Source organism: Triticum dicoccoides, chromosome 5A (assembly GCF_002162155.2).
Source record: "Triticum dicoccoides isolate Atlit2015 ecotype Zavitan chromosome 5A, WEW_v2.0, whole genome shotgun sequence".
NCBI lineage: Eukaryota > Viridiplantae > Streptophyta > Magnoliopsida > Poales > Poaceae > Triticum > Triticum dicoccoides.
Genome location: NC_041388.1, coordinates 606,598,128 through 606,616,562, shown reverse-complemented (window position 1 = coordinate 606,616,562; position 18,435 = coordinate 606,598,128). Strand labels below are relative to the sequence as shown.

The window sequence follows — 18,435 nt, the reverse complement described above, 5'->3', positions numbered from 1 at the left end:
GGTTTGGAAAATAATAAATGCTCATTAACTTGATTTTAATCTCTTTAGTATTTGGACGCCTTCACATATATCTTATCATCTCAAACAAATTTTACTCCCATTACTTTTAGTCATGAGATTAAAATGTATCAAGCACCCTCTAAGTTACTATCTTCATAGTGCAAAGTAACATATTAGGCTAGTCATAATGGGAGTAAATTAAGTAATAACATAGCGCACTTTGAGAAATTTTTGCTTATGTGGCATGTAGTTAATGAGAAGTGGTAACATAATATGTTACTGTAACATAGCGTTTCCCAACACAAGATGAGTCTACAAGCCATTAAATGAATCTACATATGACACTACTAGTATGTTACTCCCTCCGTTTTTGTTTACTCCGCATATTAACTTTGGTCAAAGTCAAGCTTTGTAAACTTTGACGAAATTTATAGAAAAAAATATTAACATGTACAATAACAAAACAGTATCATTAGATTCATTATTGAATGTACTTTCGCATCATATAGATTTGTTATCGTAAATATTTATATTCTTTTCTATAAACTTGGTCAAAGTTTACAAAGTTTGACTTCAGTCAACTCTAATATGCAGAGTAAATAAAAACGGAGGGAGTACTTTGCACTATGAAGATAGTAATTTAGACTAGTGTCATATGCATGACACTAGTATAAGTTACTCCGCACTATAACCAGCCTTAGTAGTGTCATATGTGGCTTTATTTAATAGTTTGTAGACTCATTTTGTCTTGGCAAGCGCTATGTTACAGTAACATATTATGTTACTACTTCTCATTAACAACATGCCACATAAGCAAAAATTTCTCGAAGTGCGCTATGTTACTACCTAAGTTACTCCCACCAATACAAATTCCAAAGTATCTTACTAGATGTCATTATATTGAGATTCAATGCAAATTTTAGTTTATCGATGTCCATGTATTTCGCATTTCAAATCCAAGAGGAGCAACAATTTCAACTATTGTTGGGATGGCTGACATGTGCCTGGCTGGGTGAATAAAGGTCAAAAACCATGTTTGGCACATACTTTGTTTGCCTGCATCCCCTTCCCCTCTAGCCTCGTTGAGCAGCAACAATGCAACATAAGCACCGATCGAGACGCAAAAAACTGTTTGGTTACATATAACACAAGTACTCCTGCTTTTACTAGGAGTGTTAACATAATACACACACAACAACATACATAAGGAAACGTTGCGGGCCGAATGACCGGACGAAACTCCAAGCTGGCAACAGTCCCATGCACACACCACTTCAGCTTTCCTTATCCTATCACTCATACGCTTCCTAGCCATTCATTTTTCCACCGCTGAGTCTCCTCTTATCCCCTCGCTTGTCTTTCTTTCCTCGGGCTCTCAGATAAATCTCGCCGGCGATTAGCGCTGCCGATCCCATGCCCCAACATGACGGCCTCCATCCGCGAGTCCTCCCTCGCAAATGGGCGCTACTTTGGGAGACACCACCACCCCGCGCGGCGAGAGGAGAGGACATGGCCGGCGACACCGACGAGGTGCGGTGCTAAGGGATCGGACAGGGCCAGCGACACCATATTTGATTTTTGCTGGAACCAGCATTTGATTTTGCTGCGACATGCGAGTCGCCATGTTTTATTTTTTCCTGGAACCACTTAAGATTTTTGCTTGAACCAATTTTCTATTTTGCTACAAATCAAGAAGATGTTGCCGTCGCCAACATGATTTTTGCTACAATTATTTTTTTGCTAGAACCATATTTGTGCTGGAACTAGCAATCGTTTTTGCTACAACCAGGCGAAGCAGAGCTTGAACGGTTACGGCAGGCCTGCGCCCGGGCACAATGCCGTCGACGGCGAGGGTACCCACCGGAGCTGCAAGCAGGCGGGGGTGAGGTGGACGGAGGCAGAGGCGAAGGTAGAAGCGGGAGGGCTCGCGGGGAGGAGGAGGCAGAACCAAGATAGAGTCAACCCCGTACGAGACGAGGTGGACGAAGTAGGACGCCAAATCGGACGGGTGTAATCGTTAAAATTGGGTGGCTACGTGTGGACAGCCCAAATTTGGGCCGGTCGATTGGCGCCTTAGTACTCACCTCAACCATAACCATATGATAAACCATAATTATAACAGTCATAACACATATAGTCTTTAAAGTGGATAGCGGAGATAGCAGAGATAACACTCTAAGCACCCTCAGCACCACCAGCACCCTCGACATCCATGTCAAATGCTTTGTGCTGTGGCCCACACTTTGCCACCGCCTTAATGACCTCGTCCTTGAGACCTTCAAGTCCGCGGAACTCAACAACTTTAAGGTGATAGGGCACCCGATCGTGACCTCGTGAACTTCATAGAAATCGACCCAACTCTTATCAAGGGTGAGCCTGCCGCCGATCATTCGGGCGGTGACCTTCCAGATGTTGTCATTGTTTGTTGTCCGTAAATATGGGACGGGGACGAGGTGCTTGCTGAAGCCAAGGGCATCTGTAGAACTCCAATTTAGGTCCAAAGACGGTTTCTGGAAGTGCGTTGAGCTGGTATTCTCCTCATAATGGTTTATCTCTTAACCCTTTTCGGAGGGCTGCTGATCTTGTCCTTCTTTCCCGAGGTGATCCCTTTGCCCTTCTCGTCAGAGGCGACCTCCTTGTCCTTCCTGTCAGAGGTGACCTCCTTGGCAGCCTCGTTGCCCCCTCCCATGATGAGCTTGTCAATCTGCATTGAACATACCCATATGAACTAGTGCTCCAATAAATAACACAATGTTCAAAATATTATCCGATTCAACGATTTATCGGTGGGTGACCACTAAGATTACACCTTGTCTTTGCATATAACATTATTTGAGTTGGATATACATACCTTAGTCAAGGGGAGCTTGAGCTTTTCTCCATCCAAGTTATGTGCGATGTGCACAACGCATGCTCCTGTATCATCTCATCAGAAAAACACATAAAAAGAACAATTTGGAGCGGTGGGATTTCGACGGCAGCAATGGACGTAGTCGATCACGTAGGTATACCTCCACCTGAGTACTTGTGCTGAACTGCGGTCCTAAGAGGAGAGTTTGATACCTAATTCTAATTGTCCTGCCGCCTGAACAATAACATCCGCACAACTAGGCGGCGAGGCCTCTGGCCGCTCCCTTTCGGTGGTGAGGGCTCGGATCTGAGGCGGCGGCCTCACTGGTGCGGACGGCGCTCCTCCGGCGGCGGCGGGGAGTGCTCGTCGGTGAGGTTGGCCGGATCCCCTCGGCTGCGCGGGTAGCGAGGTCCCGGTGGGCGATGGTCGTGGCGCGGGGAGGGTCCGGACTCCCCTCGTCAGATCTGAGGCGATCTGGTCTGCTCGTGACGCATGACCTTCGGCCGGCCTGGATCTCCGGCGTGCACGCGCCTGCTGATGCTGTGGCTGGTTCGGAGGTGGCGGCAGGATGCTTGGCCGGGGGAAACCCTTGGCCGCCGGTGGCGGTCACGGCGTCGATGGCGTCCCGGACGCCATTCTCTCCTTGATGGCGGTGCTGAGGCTCAACTTCCCCTGCCTCCCCCCTTCCCCTGCGCCCGGGTGAAAACCCTAGCCCCGGTGGCTAAGCGGCGGCGGCGCCACAGCGTCGTCACCTTCTTGAAGGCGCCGACTTGGGCATGGGGATGCTGGGCGTGCATGGCGAGCTTGTCTGGTTCCTGGTGGCGGCCCGTCTGATCTACCGCGCCGCAGCTCCGGGCAGGTCTGATTTGTCTCGTGGTGCTGTGCTCCTCTTCCGGTCGTGTCTCCAATGGGGACCTCGCCCTTCCTTACCTTGTACCTGCCGTGGTGGAGCGGTACTTCATCTCACACATTGATGGTGATGGAGATCGGCGGCATGGCGCTGTGGAGGCTCGGCGTCCGATATGCGGAGATGGACTCGCGCAGGAGGAGGTAGCTGTCTGGCGTCATGGTGACGTCGATGGCAGAGTGGCCAGACAAGGTAGAAGCCTCAATATAATCTGAAGATGGACTTGTGGAAGATGGTTGCGACGACACATGAATGCGTTTGACCGGATTGTGCCCCAGACCCGGTATGTGGCTCGGCTGGGGCTTCCGGCTTTTGATGTTAGGTTTAAGTGAGTGGTTTGGATAGTGGCCCAGCTAGCATTCCTTCATCATATGGATAGGAGTAGCGGCATATGTTGCCAAGATGGTGGATTCGGGTATATTGTTTGTAATACTTTGTAAGGTCCTCGAGAATAATTAATAAAGTGGCCATATGCATCTCCCAGATGCAGAGGCCGGGGGTCATCCTCCTTTTCTTAAAAAACAACTAGGCCAAGCAGAAGATTGGTGCCCGCAAGGAGCAACACGATCCACTGGCCGTACAAATACATTGAGCAAGATGCTGCCTATGCACAGGCAAAGGGGTGCGGTCCTCCATTCCTTCGGGTAGGCCCGAATGCTTGTAACATTCCATGTTGACTCGCGCTTTGCTCCGTTTATAATAAAATGGAGCAGGGGGAACCCCTTTCGATCAAAAAAAACAGGCAAAGGGGTGGTGCTTAGTCTGGTGCGAGGTGAGATTTTGAAATAAGATTGAAGGGAAACAAATTACCGAGTGTTGGAATCTTACAACTTTCAATACACTTGTATAACCTGGAGCCGGGGCTAGATCCGTCAAAAAAGATCCAGTTGACAACCCTGCCGCCCGCCACAAGCAGGGCAGGGGATCAGAGGGAGGGCATTGGTGCCAGCGGATGAAGGAGATGCAAGCAGCCATGAGGTGAAGCAACTGGTGTGTTTGAATCCGGGAAAGGCAAATAGATTAGGACGGCGGCAGCGGAAGATGAAGATGAGTCGTGCTTAAGTCCAAGCCAAGCAACTAAAATAGCCTAAAGCTTACCAAAAGGAACAAGTTTACAAGGACACACAGTGAAAGTGTAGTGACCACATTATGGGTACAAACATGCATGCCACAAACTCCATGAAATTCATGGTACTAGAAACTAAAAATCCTGCCCCTTGTGAAAACTTGTCCTTGGAAGCAACCTCTCTTTGAGAACTTAGTGCTAAAAAAACTCCACATGGATCTCTATCTACAAGACAATGGAGAACTCTTCTGCAAAGAACCAGGATTAAAATAAAAAGACAAGTTGTTCAAAGGCAAATTCGGCTGTGGAATCTAAAACTTGCCAACCAATTTGGTTTTGGATTCTGGACAAGCCCGAGTGCAAACCAAGAGAAGCTCAAACAAGTTGCTCCTCTGACTTGAATCCAGAACCAAAATAGTACACCAGATCCCAGCCACAAAGCCAAAAAAGAATCAAACTTAAAGAAGCCAAAGATCAGAATAGCACAGAACAATATGGCAAGTAGCAAAACCACTTGGTAACTTGAACCACTTGCATAGCATAGGATAGGTCCGAAGTAGAGTTGAAGGTAACAAAGACGGGGTCATAGATATCCTGGCTACCACGAATTGAACCACATAACTACGAGCAACAAGCTCCACGGCAAAACAAAGTCATCGCCATCTGAGGCTTCTCTCACACACAACTCAGGGTAGGGTAGGGCAGGGCGCACATGGAACAGCTCCACAGGAGCTCAGCAGTAGAACATGACGTCCTTGACGTTGTCCTTGATCTTTGGGAGCTGGCGCACCTCCACATGGCCCTCTCACGCAATTGCTGTTTGCATGCACATGTGAGAAACGAAATGGATAAGGTATGCAGATGAAGGCTCGTGTGCAAGCTTAATGGGAAAAAATCATCATCACCTTACTGCTGAATAACGTCAATCATCTCAGGGAACTCCCCAGAACTTAGGACTCTCTCTATAACATCTGGAACGAAATCTCCAAGAATCTTTCCAATATGTATGTGAGAGTAATTATGAGGAAGCTGTTTAAGACAACAAAACAATTTACCTTAGAATGACTTGTTGAAGAAAAAAACAAAATACCAAAATAAACACTCTCTCAAGCAAGAAACAAAGAACCAATTTCTAAGACATTCGTTTTGTTAAAGAAGAATGATTTGTTAAGGGAACTTACAGTTTTTCCATGGACCTCATAATTTCTAAGGCACTGGAAGCACCCCCAAGAGTCGTCCGTGTATTCTTTCCCAAAAACATTCCGACGGAACAACACGATAGGTGAAAGATGATAATTATTCTTTGCGTCTGGCCAAAAAGGGCAATGAACCTGGTTAACAAGAGTACGGAATCTAGCCTTCCTGTCATCTGACAATCCATTATACATTTTAAAAATGCCTATGACAGTTTTCCCTGCATTCATCAAAAAGAAACACATAGAAAATAAGTCAGGAAAATGAGCTTGTAAATTTCTAAAGAAACATTTAAGAGCAGTTTGAAAGAGAAAAGGATTAATATACCTTTTTGATAGGTGGTCTTAAAAACCATGGGGTTCTTTATATATTCTCTTGCCCAACGCTGGAGTACACGAACATGGTCATTTAACAAATTAAGGAACCGTTCCATGTATTGAACTCTCCTCCGTACCGGAGGAAGATCAGCCTCAGGATTCCTTTTAGTGCACATTTGTCCTTTATGTACATCTCATCATTACCCTTAAATGGTGGCGGCGTCCGGAGGACAGGAATCCCATTGATGATCATAAAATCTGTCGTTGAGATCTTGCCATTCCAAGATTGTTGTGTATCCTGAGCGTCGACGAAAGTGCGAGTCAACGCAAGCGCCATTATACATCCAGCATCATCTATTAAGTTAACGTCTTCTTTTTGGCCCTCAATCTTATGATGATTAAATACCCACACATCAGGAAAAGTGTAATGTTTCTGAACATGGTCCCAAAGATTCTCCTGAGTCGTCAATGGGACCCTTAGCTCAGGGGGTATGGGAGATGGCTCTTTGCGTACCTGCCTCCTATTTGACATGCAACCGAAAAAATTGGTCAAGTGAAGTGATAAAATCCTAATGGAAAGTGTCAAGTGAAATGTAAACTACTCTATGTGTTCATCAATAAACTAGCAGAGGGTGTAAAATAGAACAACATCTATATTGTTAAGTATACTAATTCTTAAAATACCAATGGGGAAAGATGCTGTCTTGTTAAATTCAATGTAACATGGATGGACATAGAACAGATGGACGAAAACTACTGAGTGTAAGATTTACCTTCTGCATCCTCCCAACAGTAAAATCTTTGGAAGCGACTGACCACTAATCCTGGGGTTCAATCCAGCATTTAAGCTGTCCCCTTCCACGTAGTAGCGCGCACGAATTATACCCTTCAGGTGGGCATAGTACGCCGGTGTGACTGCATTACAAGTTCAGCCAAGTTAGCTTCTTCTGGAGGTAAATGTCACAGGGTGTAGAAATAGAACAACGGCTATGTTAACCAAGTAATAAGTCTTAAAACGGCCAGTTACTATTGCCATAATACTGATAGTAACATCTTTACTAGATCATATATGCCTGGTTACTGATGGTAGGAATTAACAGTTCGGCTAGGCATTTTACGATGTTACGATGGCAATTACGATGAAGTGAAAGTTTGGTGTACGAGGGATGGCTCTTCTAATTAGCGCCCGGTAACTTGTTACTACTAGCGGTTTTGGTCGTAAGACGTTACATCCAATTTTCCCCACAACGTGCACGCCCTTCGGCCTGGTTAACTCGGGCTACTTAACGCGTACTGGCTGGAGCGTAGGATAGAACAGCATGTGCGCAGGCATAGTTTAGCAAGCCTATATATATATATGTATGTATATCCACATAACTAACGCTGCCTTTGTTTTTATTTACTCCACATATTAACTTTGTCTAATGTCAAAACTTTCTAAACTTTGATCAAGGTTGTAGAAAAAATCAACATATACACCACCAAATCAATATCATTAGCTTCATCATTGAACATATTTTCACGTTATATGGATTTGTCATTGTAAATGTTCATATTGTTTTCTATAAACTTGGTCAAAATTTAGGTCGAAGTTAATAAGCGGACGAGTTTCCCCTACGGCGTGGCTAGGGTTCCTTTCCTCCATGGCCAAGGGTTTGGACGATCATGTGACGTCCGTCTTCTCCGACAACCCATGTGTGATGTTTTCGGACGCCAGTCTACAACCAGCTGCGATGGTGTGGCCATTGAAAATTCTAATCTAGGTGAATTTTTACCAGCTCGAACTGCACGATGAAGTCTTTGATGATGTTGAGATAGATGAGGATGATCCAGCATTCAACTATAGTGTTCATTGGCTTGCCCTAGCTAGATTCCATACAGAGAAGTCATTTAGTCAACCGCTTTCTATAGAGATATGAGAGATGCATGTAGCCCGACGGAGGAAGTTAGATTCCGCCCGGCAAGACCAATTTGTTAACTGTCCAAGCGTCTTGCCTGGGAGATTGGGAGCGCATGATGGAGCAAGGTCCTTTGTTATTAGCGGTCTTGGTGTGCCCATATGGTGGATTTACCAAATCCAAGGAGGTGAGCATCGTTTACATGCCGGTTTTGGGTCATGTCATGGGTGTCCCCAATGTCACCGCGTGACAACCTACCACCGTTGTGGTCAAACTAAATTGTACCCGTGTCATGGCATGGCAATCAGTTTTTTTTCCGTTCACTTTTTATACAGCCTTTTTGTCATGGCCAATTTTCCATAATGTCCACATGGCATTTATATATTTGTCAACTTGTCACATGGCAGTTTTTTATATATTCATGCGAAAATCCTAATTTCCCCTCTTTTGAAAGAAGAGTATCCGTTAGCCATCCTTTTGAAAGAACAAAATGTGTCCGTGTTTGTTTGTAAATTTTGTACTACACTAGTGCCAAAAACGCTCTTAAATTATGGGACAGAGGGAGTACCTATTAGACCATGGCGTTTTTAGCCACCATCGAAATTTTGTTATGTATAGCATGGCAATTTTTATATAAGTAGTTTCAATTTTATGCCGCATGGTAATTTTATTAATTAGAACATGGCAATTTTATTAATTAGATGATGGTGAATTTATTGTCTTATAAATATTTGTTCTTGCTTCGATTCCTTGGTTGCGTTTGGTTGCAGAAGAAGACAACAGAGGGCAACGGCATGCATGCAACGCCCATCGCCTCGCCAATGGGCGAGAGAGGGGAGCAGGTGATCACGGGCGAGGAGGAGAGGTGCGCATCATCTGGTGCAGAGAATGCAATGGCCGAGCCGAGACGGCTGGCCCGCGCTGCGGAGCAAAGTCTGGGTGAAGTGGAGTTTGGTGGGTCCCCACGCCAACCGGCGACTCCCAGTCCCAGCTTGATCCCCAGGACCCCCACCCAATCCCGATGGAGGACAGAGAAGTACGTAAAATATTGCGGGGGAGGGGGCGAAGACACCTGTCCCTCCCTGCTCCTCTTTCTCTCTCCCTCGGTCTCCAGGCCACACAGAGCATATAGAAAGCCAAGCAGGGTCCGGTCTGCTGCTTCTGGTAGAGCCGTTTCGGGTCACCGATCCGCCTAGCCTCTAGCCTAGGCGGCGGCAGCAGCAGCAGCAGGTCCGGTGCATGCGCTCGCCATCTCCACCTTCACCTCCACCTCCACCTCCACGGACGCCCCTGCCACACACCCATCCATGTCATCCATCCCTCCCTCACTCCCGCGGAGCGCGTACGATCCACGCCACCTCCATCTCTCTCTGTTTCCCTGGCCGCCCGCGCACATGGGCAGGAACGTACGCACACGCACGTCACGGCGCAGCAGCCCACGCACCTCGCCGCGCGGCTTCCTTTAGCTTTGCTTTCGCCCGCCCGGCCGGAGCAGATCACGATCAGGGCAGCGGTCGGAGGGCGCAGGCCGTGCATGTCCCCCGCCGGGCCACGTCTTTTTCTTCTCCACCAACACTTTCCTCTCTCGCAGCCCCGTTGCACCGGAACGGCTACTGCTCGCAGCGGGCGTACGTGTGTTTCCTCTCTTCTCTCTTCCACGCTCGCTCGCGCGCGCGCCACCCCGGCTCGGCCGTCGATCGTATCACGCGCCCGTCATGCCCGCACCGGTCACGTATCGCCCTCAGACCTCGTGTACATGCATGACTGTACCGTATGCACGGCCACTCCCGTGCACCTGCCTTCTAGTCGTGGCTCAAGGTTTCAAACCCACCTTAACATATATATACTCCCATCCTCACACTCTAGGCCCAACGATTGTTAAAACCCAGCTTCACCACTCATATTTGCCTTCCTCGCGTCGAGTTCAAAGCACGCCAAGTATTCTTCTTACTTCCTTTAGACGCCAAAAAATATATTCAGTAATCACATTTAATTTACCAGTGATGACTATACCAGGCAAGGAGTACAGAACAAGGACTATGTTACTTTCTTGCTCCGACAAAGCGACTGACAACACGCGGGAAAACCTACCGTCGCCGCCCGGGACACCACCCTCTGCCCACTCCCTTGTCGCCGTTGCCGGAGGACTGGTGGCGGCAGGGCAGTTTCTTCTTCGACACGCCCCAACCCCTCCTCACCCCCACCCCACCCCTCGAGACTCGGTCTCAGGGCGGCACGATCGCCACTGGTAGAAAAAGGGCCTGTTGTCCCGGTTCGTAAGGGCCTTTAGTCCCGGTTCCTAAACCGGGACTAAAGGGTCGGTACTAATGCCACGGCGCTTTAGTCCCGGTTCAATCCAGAACCGGGACTGATGGGCCTCCACGTGGCCTATGCGCGGAGCCCAGGCAGGAGACCCTTTGGTCCCGGTTGGTGGCACCAACCGGGACCAATAGGCATCTGAAGGAAATATGCCCTAGAGGCAATAATAAAGTTATTATTTATTTCCTTATATCATGATAAATGTTTATTATTCATGCTAGAATTGTATTAACCGGAAACATAATACATGCGTGAATACATAGACAAACTTAATGTCACTAGTATGCCTCTACTTGACTAGCTCGTTAATCAAAGATGGTTATGTTTCCTAACCATGAACAAAGAGTTGTTATTTGATTAACGGGATCACATCATTGGGTGAATGATCCGATTGACATGACCCATTCCATTAGCTTAGCACCCGATCGTTTAGTATATTGCTATTGCTTTCTTCATGACTTATACATGTTCCTATGACTATGAGATTATGCAACTCCCGTTTGCCGGAGGAACACTTTGTGTGCTACCAAACGTCACAACGTAACTGGGTGATTATAAAGGAGCTCTACAGGTGTCTCCAAAGGTAGATGTTGGGTTGGCGTATTTCGAGATTAGGATTTGTCACTCCGATTGTCGGAGAGGTATCTCTGGGCCCTCTCGGTAATGCACATCACATAAGCCTTGCAAGCATTGCAACTAATGAGTTAGTTGCGAGATGATGTATTACAGAACGAGTAAAGAGACTTGCCGGTAACGAGATTGAACTAGGTATTGGATACCGACGATCGAATCTCGGGCAAGTAACATACCGATGACAAAGGGAACAACGTATGTTGTTATGCGGTCTGACCGATAAAGATCTTCGTAGAATATGTAGGAGCCAATATGGGCATCCAGGTCCCGCTATTGGTTATTGACCGGAGATATGTCTCAGTCATGTCTACATTGTTCTCGAACCGTAGGGTCCGCACGCTTAACGTTACGATGACAGTTATTATGAGTTTATGCATTTTGATGTACCGAAGTTAGTTCGGAGTCCCGGATGTGATCACGGACATGACGAGGAGTCTCGAAATGGTCGAGACATAAAGATTGATATATTGGACGACTATATTCGGACATCGGAAGGGTTCCGGAGAAGTTTCAGATAAAACCGGAGCATCGGGGGGTTACCGGAACCCCCCGGGGGGTTAATGGGCCTCATGGGCCTAATGTGGAGAAGAGGAAGGGGCTGCCAGGGCAGGCCGCGCGCCCCCTCTCCCCCTAGTCCGAATTGGACAAGGAGGGAGGGGCGGCGCCCCCCCTTTCCTATTCTCCCTCCACCTCTCCTAGTTGGACAAGGAACGGGAGGGGAGTCCTACTCCCGGTAGGAGTAGGACTCCTCCTGCGCGCCTCCATAGGGCCGGCCGCACCCCCCCTTGGATCCTTTATATACGGAGGCAAGGGGCACCCCTAGACACACAAGTTGATCCACGTGATCGTTCCTTAGCCGTGTGCGGTGCCCCCTGCCACCATATTCCACCTCGATCATATCGTTGTAGTGCTTAGGCGAAGCCCTGCGTCGGTAGAACATCATCATCGTCACCACGCCATTGTGCTGATGGAACTCATCCCCGAAGCTTTGCTGGATCGGAGCCCGGGGAGCGTCATCGAGCTGTACGTGTGCTAAGAACTCGGAGGTGCCGGAGTAACGGTGCTTGGATCGGTCGGATCGGGAAGATGTACGACTACTTCCTCTACGTTGCGTCAACGCTTCCGCTGTTGATCTACAAGGGTACGTAGATCACACTCTCCCCTCTCGTTGCTATGCATCACCATGATCTTGCGTGTGCGTAGGAAATTTTTTGAAATCACTACGAAACCCAACAGTGGCATCCGAGCCTGGTTTTCTGGTTTGATGTTATATGCACGAGTAGAACACAAGTGAGTTGTGGGCGATATAAGTCATACTGCCTACCAGCATGTCATACTTTGGTTCGGCGGTATTGTTGGATGAAGCGGCCCGGACCGACATTACGCGTACGCTTACGCGAGACCGGTTCTCCCGACGTGCTTTGCACATAGGTGGCTTGCGGGTGACTGTTTCTCCAACTTTAGTTGAACCGAGTGTGGCTACGCCCGGTCCTTGCGAAGGTTAAAATGGCATCAACTTGACAAAGTATCGTTGTGGTTTTGATGCGTAGGTGAGATTGGTTCTTTCTTAAGCCCGTAGCAGCCACGTAAAACTTGCAACAACAAAGTTGAGGACGTCTAACTTGTTTTTGCAGGGCATGTTGTGATGTGATATGGTCAAGACATGATGCTAAATATTATTGTATGAGATGATCATGTTTTGTAACCGAGTTATCGGCAACTAGCAGGAGCCATATGGTTGTCGCTTTATTGTATGCAATGCAATCGCGATGTAATGCTTTACTTTATCACTAAGCGGTAGCGATAGTCGTGGAAGCATAAGATTGGCGAGACGACAACGATGCTACGATGGAGATCAAGGTGTCGCGCCGGTGACGATGGTGATCATGACGGTGCTTCGGAGATGGAGATCACAGGCACAAGATGATGATGGCCATATCATATCACTTATATTGATTGCATGAGATGTTTATCTTTTATGCATCTTATCTTGTTTTGATTGATGGTAGCATTATAAGATGATCTCTCACTAATTATCAAGAAGTGTTCTCCCTGAGTATGCACCGTTGCGAAAGTTCTTCATGCTGAGACACCACGTGATGATCGGGTGTGATTGGCTCTACGTTCAAATACAACGGGTGCAAAACAGTTGCACACGCGGAATACTCAGGTTATACTTGACGAGCCAAGCATATACAAATATGGCCTCGGAACACGGAGACCGAAAGATCGAGCGTGAATCATATAGTAGATATGATCAACATAGTGATGTTCACCAATGAAACTACTCCATCTCACATGATGATCGGACATGGTTTAGTTGATTTGGATCACGTGATCACTTAGAGGATTAGAGGGATGTCTATCTAAGTGGGAGTTCTTAAGTAATTTGATTAATTGAACTTAAATTTATCATGAACTTAGTACCTGATAGTATCTTGCTTGTTTATGTTTGATTGTAGATAGATGGCTCGTGTTGTTGTTCCGTTGAATTTTAATGCGTTCCTTGAGAAAGCAAAGTTGAAAGATGATGGTAGCAATTACACGGACTGGGTCCGTAACTTGAGGATTATCCTCATTGCTGCACAGAAGAATTACGTCCTAGAAGCACCGCTGGGTGCCAGGCCTGCTGCTGGAGCAACACCAGATGTTAAGAACGTCTGGCAGAGCAAAGCTGATAACTACTCGATAGTTCAGTGTGCCATGCTTTACAGCTTAGAATCGGGACTTCAACGACGTTTTGAACATCATGGAGCATATGAGATGTTCCAGGAGTTGAAGTTAATATTTCAAGCAAATGCCCGATTGAGAGATATGAAGTCTCCAATAAGTTCTATAGCTGCAAGATGGAGGAGAACAGTTCTGTCAGTGAGCATATACTCAAAATGTCTGGGTATAATAATCACTTGATTCAATTGGGAGTTAATCTTCCAGACGATTGCGTCATTGACAGAATTCTCCAATCACTACCACCAAGCTACAAGAGCTTCGTGATGAACTATAATATGCAAGGGATGAACAAGACTATTCCCGAGCTCTTCGCAATGCTGAAAGCTGCGGAGGTAGAAATCAAAAAGGAGCATCAAGTGTTGATGGTCAACAAGACCACTAGTTTCAAGAAAAAGGGCAAAGGGAAGAAAAAGGGGAACTTCAAGAAGAACAGCAAGCAAGTTGCTGCTCAAGAGAAGAAACCCAAGTCTGGACCTAAGCCTGAAACAGAGTGCTTCTACTGCAAGCAGACTGGTCACTGGAAGCGGAACTGCCCCAAGTATTTGGCGGATAAGAAGGATGGCAAGGTGAACAAAGGTATATGTGATATACATGTTATTGATGTGTACCTTACTAATGCTCGCAGTAGCACCTGGATATTTGATACTGGTTCTGTTGCTAATATTTGCAACTCGAAACAGGGACTACGGATTAAGCGAAGATTGGCTAAGGACGAGGTGACGATGCGCGTGGGAAATGGTTCCGAAGTCGATGTGATCGCGGTCGGCACGCTACCTCTACATCTACCTTCGGGATTAGTATTAGACCTAAATAATTGTTATTTGGTGCCAGCGTTGAGCATGAACATTATATCTGGATCTTGTTTAATGCGAGACGGTTATTCATTTAAATCAGAGAATAATGGTTGTTCTATTTATATGAGTAATATCTTTTATGGTCATGCACCCTTGAAGAGTGGTTGATGGAGTCATGTACCTAGGGTAGGGTCACAGACCTGATCTAAGTACCCTGCCCAAGGACACCCTTAGAAGAGATCACCTTCCAGTCGACCTACGAGGGACTCACTTGACTGACTTGAAGGACTCGACCACAAAGACTCACTCGACCACCAGAAGGTCAAGAGGCACTCTGCACTGCAATGGTCTGTAATTAAGTAGACTTTATGATAGTAAAGACACTTTATGTGGGGCGTTACCAGTAACGCTCCGGACTTAATGTACCTTAAACCCTTCATTACGTGGGTTGTCTGGGGTCCTGGCGCACTCTATATAAGCCACCCCCCTCCACAGGCAGAAGGGTTCGGCACCTTGTAATCCATATACACATAATCCACTCGACCGCCTCCGGGCTCTGAGACGTAGGGCTTTTACTTCCTCCGAGAAGGGCCTGAACTCGTACATCTCTTGTGTTTACAACCTCTCCATAGCTAGGACCTTGCCTCTCCATACCTACCCCCACTCTACTGTCAGACTTAGATCCACGACAGTTGGCGCCCACCTTGGGGCAGGTGTTTTAGCGATTTTGTGGAGAAGTTGCGATTCTTCCGAGTACTTTCATCATGGCAGCTGCTGGAGTTTTGGTCGAGGGTCGAGAGATTCGTCTCGGTGCTCTCACCTCGTCGCCGACGACTCCGCCTGGCTCCAGGAGGCTCCACTCGACGTCGATGCGCTCCCCGTCCGCGGTGCGACGCATTTTCGTGCATGTGTCCGCGGCGTTCTGCTGCGGCAACCGTCGACCCCATATCGGTCGACTCCCCTATCGACCACCCTCCCGGTCTCCCGCCAGCGCAAGCGCTCGGGTCGGTCGAGGCTTCAGCGGTGGGTGAGACACGCGGTGGCTCGCCAGACGGCCACCACCCAAGTTGCGGCAATCGAGCCCGACGAATCTCTCTACGGCCTGTTCGATCTGTCGACTGGCTCCGTAGAGACTGCATCCGAATGCGATAGCAGTGATCCAGCGGCGGAAATCTTGATGGTCGATGGGCCTCGCAGCCCCCCTGGCTTCGCCCGTGATGGTGGGGCAGGCGACGGAGGCGACCCCGCACGAGACCACGAAGAGTACCAGCCCGAGCCACTCGACTCTCTGCAAAGAGAGGAACTTCGCCGCAGGAACATGGATGCCCTGCATACTCCCATCGCAGGAGAAACCCCCGAGGCTCGCGCCTTGGAGGAGGCACGTTTGGCCAATTTGGCCGAACACGCTCGCCTGGAGAATCTTCAGTGAGCACTCGACGAGCGCGCGCGGCAACGAGTTCCCGACGCCAGTCGACGTCAACTCTTCCCGCCGACTCAGGTATATCGAAGCCCAATCCAGAATTTAGCAGCTGCGACCCGTATAGCAGAGTCCATTCAGCCCTCTCAATCGGAAGCTGGCAGAGGCTTGATGCAGATCAGGGATCTGCTCCGGGCAGCAGGAGATCAGAATTCAGCTGTGTCGCAGTCGCGCAACAGAATTCACAGTCGATCCGTCGCTACGAATACGGTTCAGTCGGCTCACAGTCCCAGATCGCCTCCATGGCGTGAAGGGCGCGAGAATCGGCGAGACCAATATGGAGACCGACACAAACCGAGATGATAGGCGTCGAGTGCCCACTTCCCCTCCGAGGGGTGGGTCTTACGCTCCTCGGCAGCAAGATGACAGACGTCAGCTCAATGCGGGGCGAAGAGTTCCAGTCGACCCCAGAGAACCAGGCTTCGACGCGCGATCCATTATCGTGCAAGGCTTAGTCGACCGGAACAGAGCCCATCGAGGTGGACTCGACAGAGATGCGCCTACAAGCAGTCGAGTGCACATTTCTGGTCCGGAATGTTTCAGCAGAGCTATCAGAGCCGTAGTGATTCCTCCCAATTTCAGGTTGGCAACAGGAGTCAGCAAGTTCACCGGTGAGTCTAAGCCTGAAACTTGGCTTGAGGACTACCGAGTGGCGGTTCAGATTGGTGGTGGGAATGACGAGGTGGCCATGAAGCATTTGCCCCTCATGTTGGAAGGTTCTGCCAGAGCGTGGTTGAATCAGTTACCTCCTAGCAGCATTTACACTTGGGAAGATTTGTCCCGAGTGTTCTCAGAACGTTTGAAGGAACTTGCAAGCGACCGGCTGGATTGACGGAGCTGCAAGTCTGCGTGCAGAAGACCAATGAGACTCTCAGGGAGTATATTCAGAGATGGATCACTTTGCACCATACTGTGGAGAATGTGTCTGATCATCAGGCAGTCTGCGCCTTCAAGGATGGTGTCAAGAACAGAGAATTGAGTTTGAAATTTGGTCGAACCGGAGACATGACCTTGAGTCGGATGATGGAAATTGCTACCAAGTACGCCAACGGCGAAGAAGAAGACCGACTCCGAAGCGGCAAGCACAAGCCAAGCCAGTCGGAGAAGGGAAACACCAGTCGGAAACAGAAGCGGAAGGCTGAACCGGCAGCTCCTGGAGAGGCTCTGGCCGTGGCTCATGGAAAGTTTAAAGGGAAACCAAAAGGATCCTGGAACCCTAAGAAGGTAAAGGATAAAGAAGGGAATGACGTGATGGATATGCCGTGTCATATCCACACGAAGAAAGACGAAGAAGGGAATATCATTTACCCAAAGCATACCACTCGCCAATGTTGACTCCTGATCCAGCAGTTTCAAGGAAAACAGTCTAAAGACAAGGAAAAGGAGTCGGACAAGGCCGAAGACAAGGAGGAAAGTGAGGAAGGATATCCGCATGTCAACTCCACTCTGATGATCTTTGCAGATGTGGAAAGCAAGAGTCGATTGGAAGTCATTAACCGCGAGGTGAACATGGTTACCCCAGCAAAGGCAAATTATCTGAGATGGTCCCAAACACCCATCACATTCGACCAATCTGATCACCCGACTCATATTGCCACCCCTCGGAGGCAAGCTTTGGTGGTCGATCCAGTTGTCGAAGGCACTCGACTGACGAAAGTGCCGATGGACGGTGGTAGCGGGCTGAATTTGTTGTATGCAGACACACTGAAAGGAATGGGCATTCCGATGTCCCGACTGAGCACCAGTAACATGAGCTTTCATGGAGTTATACCAGGGAAGAAAGCCGAGTCACTCGGCCAAATAGCTCTGGACGTGGTGTTTGGTGATTCGAAACATTTTCGCAAAGAGAAGTTGACGTTTGAGGTCGTGGATTTTCAGAGTGCATATCATGCCATTTTGGGGAGACCAGCTTATGCACGGTTCGTGGCTCGACCATGTTACATGTACCTCAAATTGAAGATGCCCGGCCCCAAAGGAGTGATCACTGTCACCGGTGATCGGAAAAAGGCAGAAGAGTGCTTTCAGAAGGGCTCAAAGATTGCTGATTCCCAGGTGACAGCGGTCGAGTTTGAAGAATACAAGCAAAACGCAGATCCGAGTGATTTGCTGCGATCCAAGAAACCCGCCACAGAATCTGCATTTCAGTCGTCCGGTGAGACGAAGCCTGTTCACATTCACCCGACCGACCCCGATGCAGCTCCGACCCACATCTCCACAACACTCGACCCGAAATAGGAAGAAGCGCTCAT

General features: G+C 48.2%; 1 pseudogene; it reads right to left on the bottom strand.

The window, feature by feature from the left end:
- Positions 1 to 2,175: 2,175 nt before the first annotated feature.
- On the bottom strand, positions 2,176 to 9,769 carry LOC119300129 (annotated as a pseudogene).
- Positions 9,770 to 18,435: the final 8,666 nt, after the last annotated feature.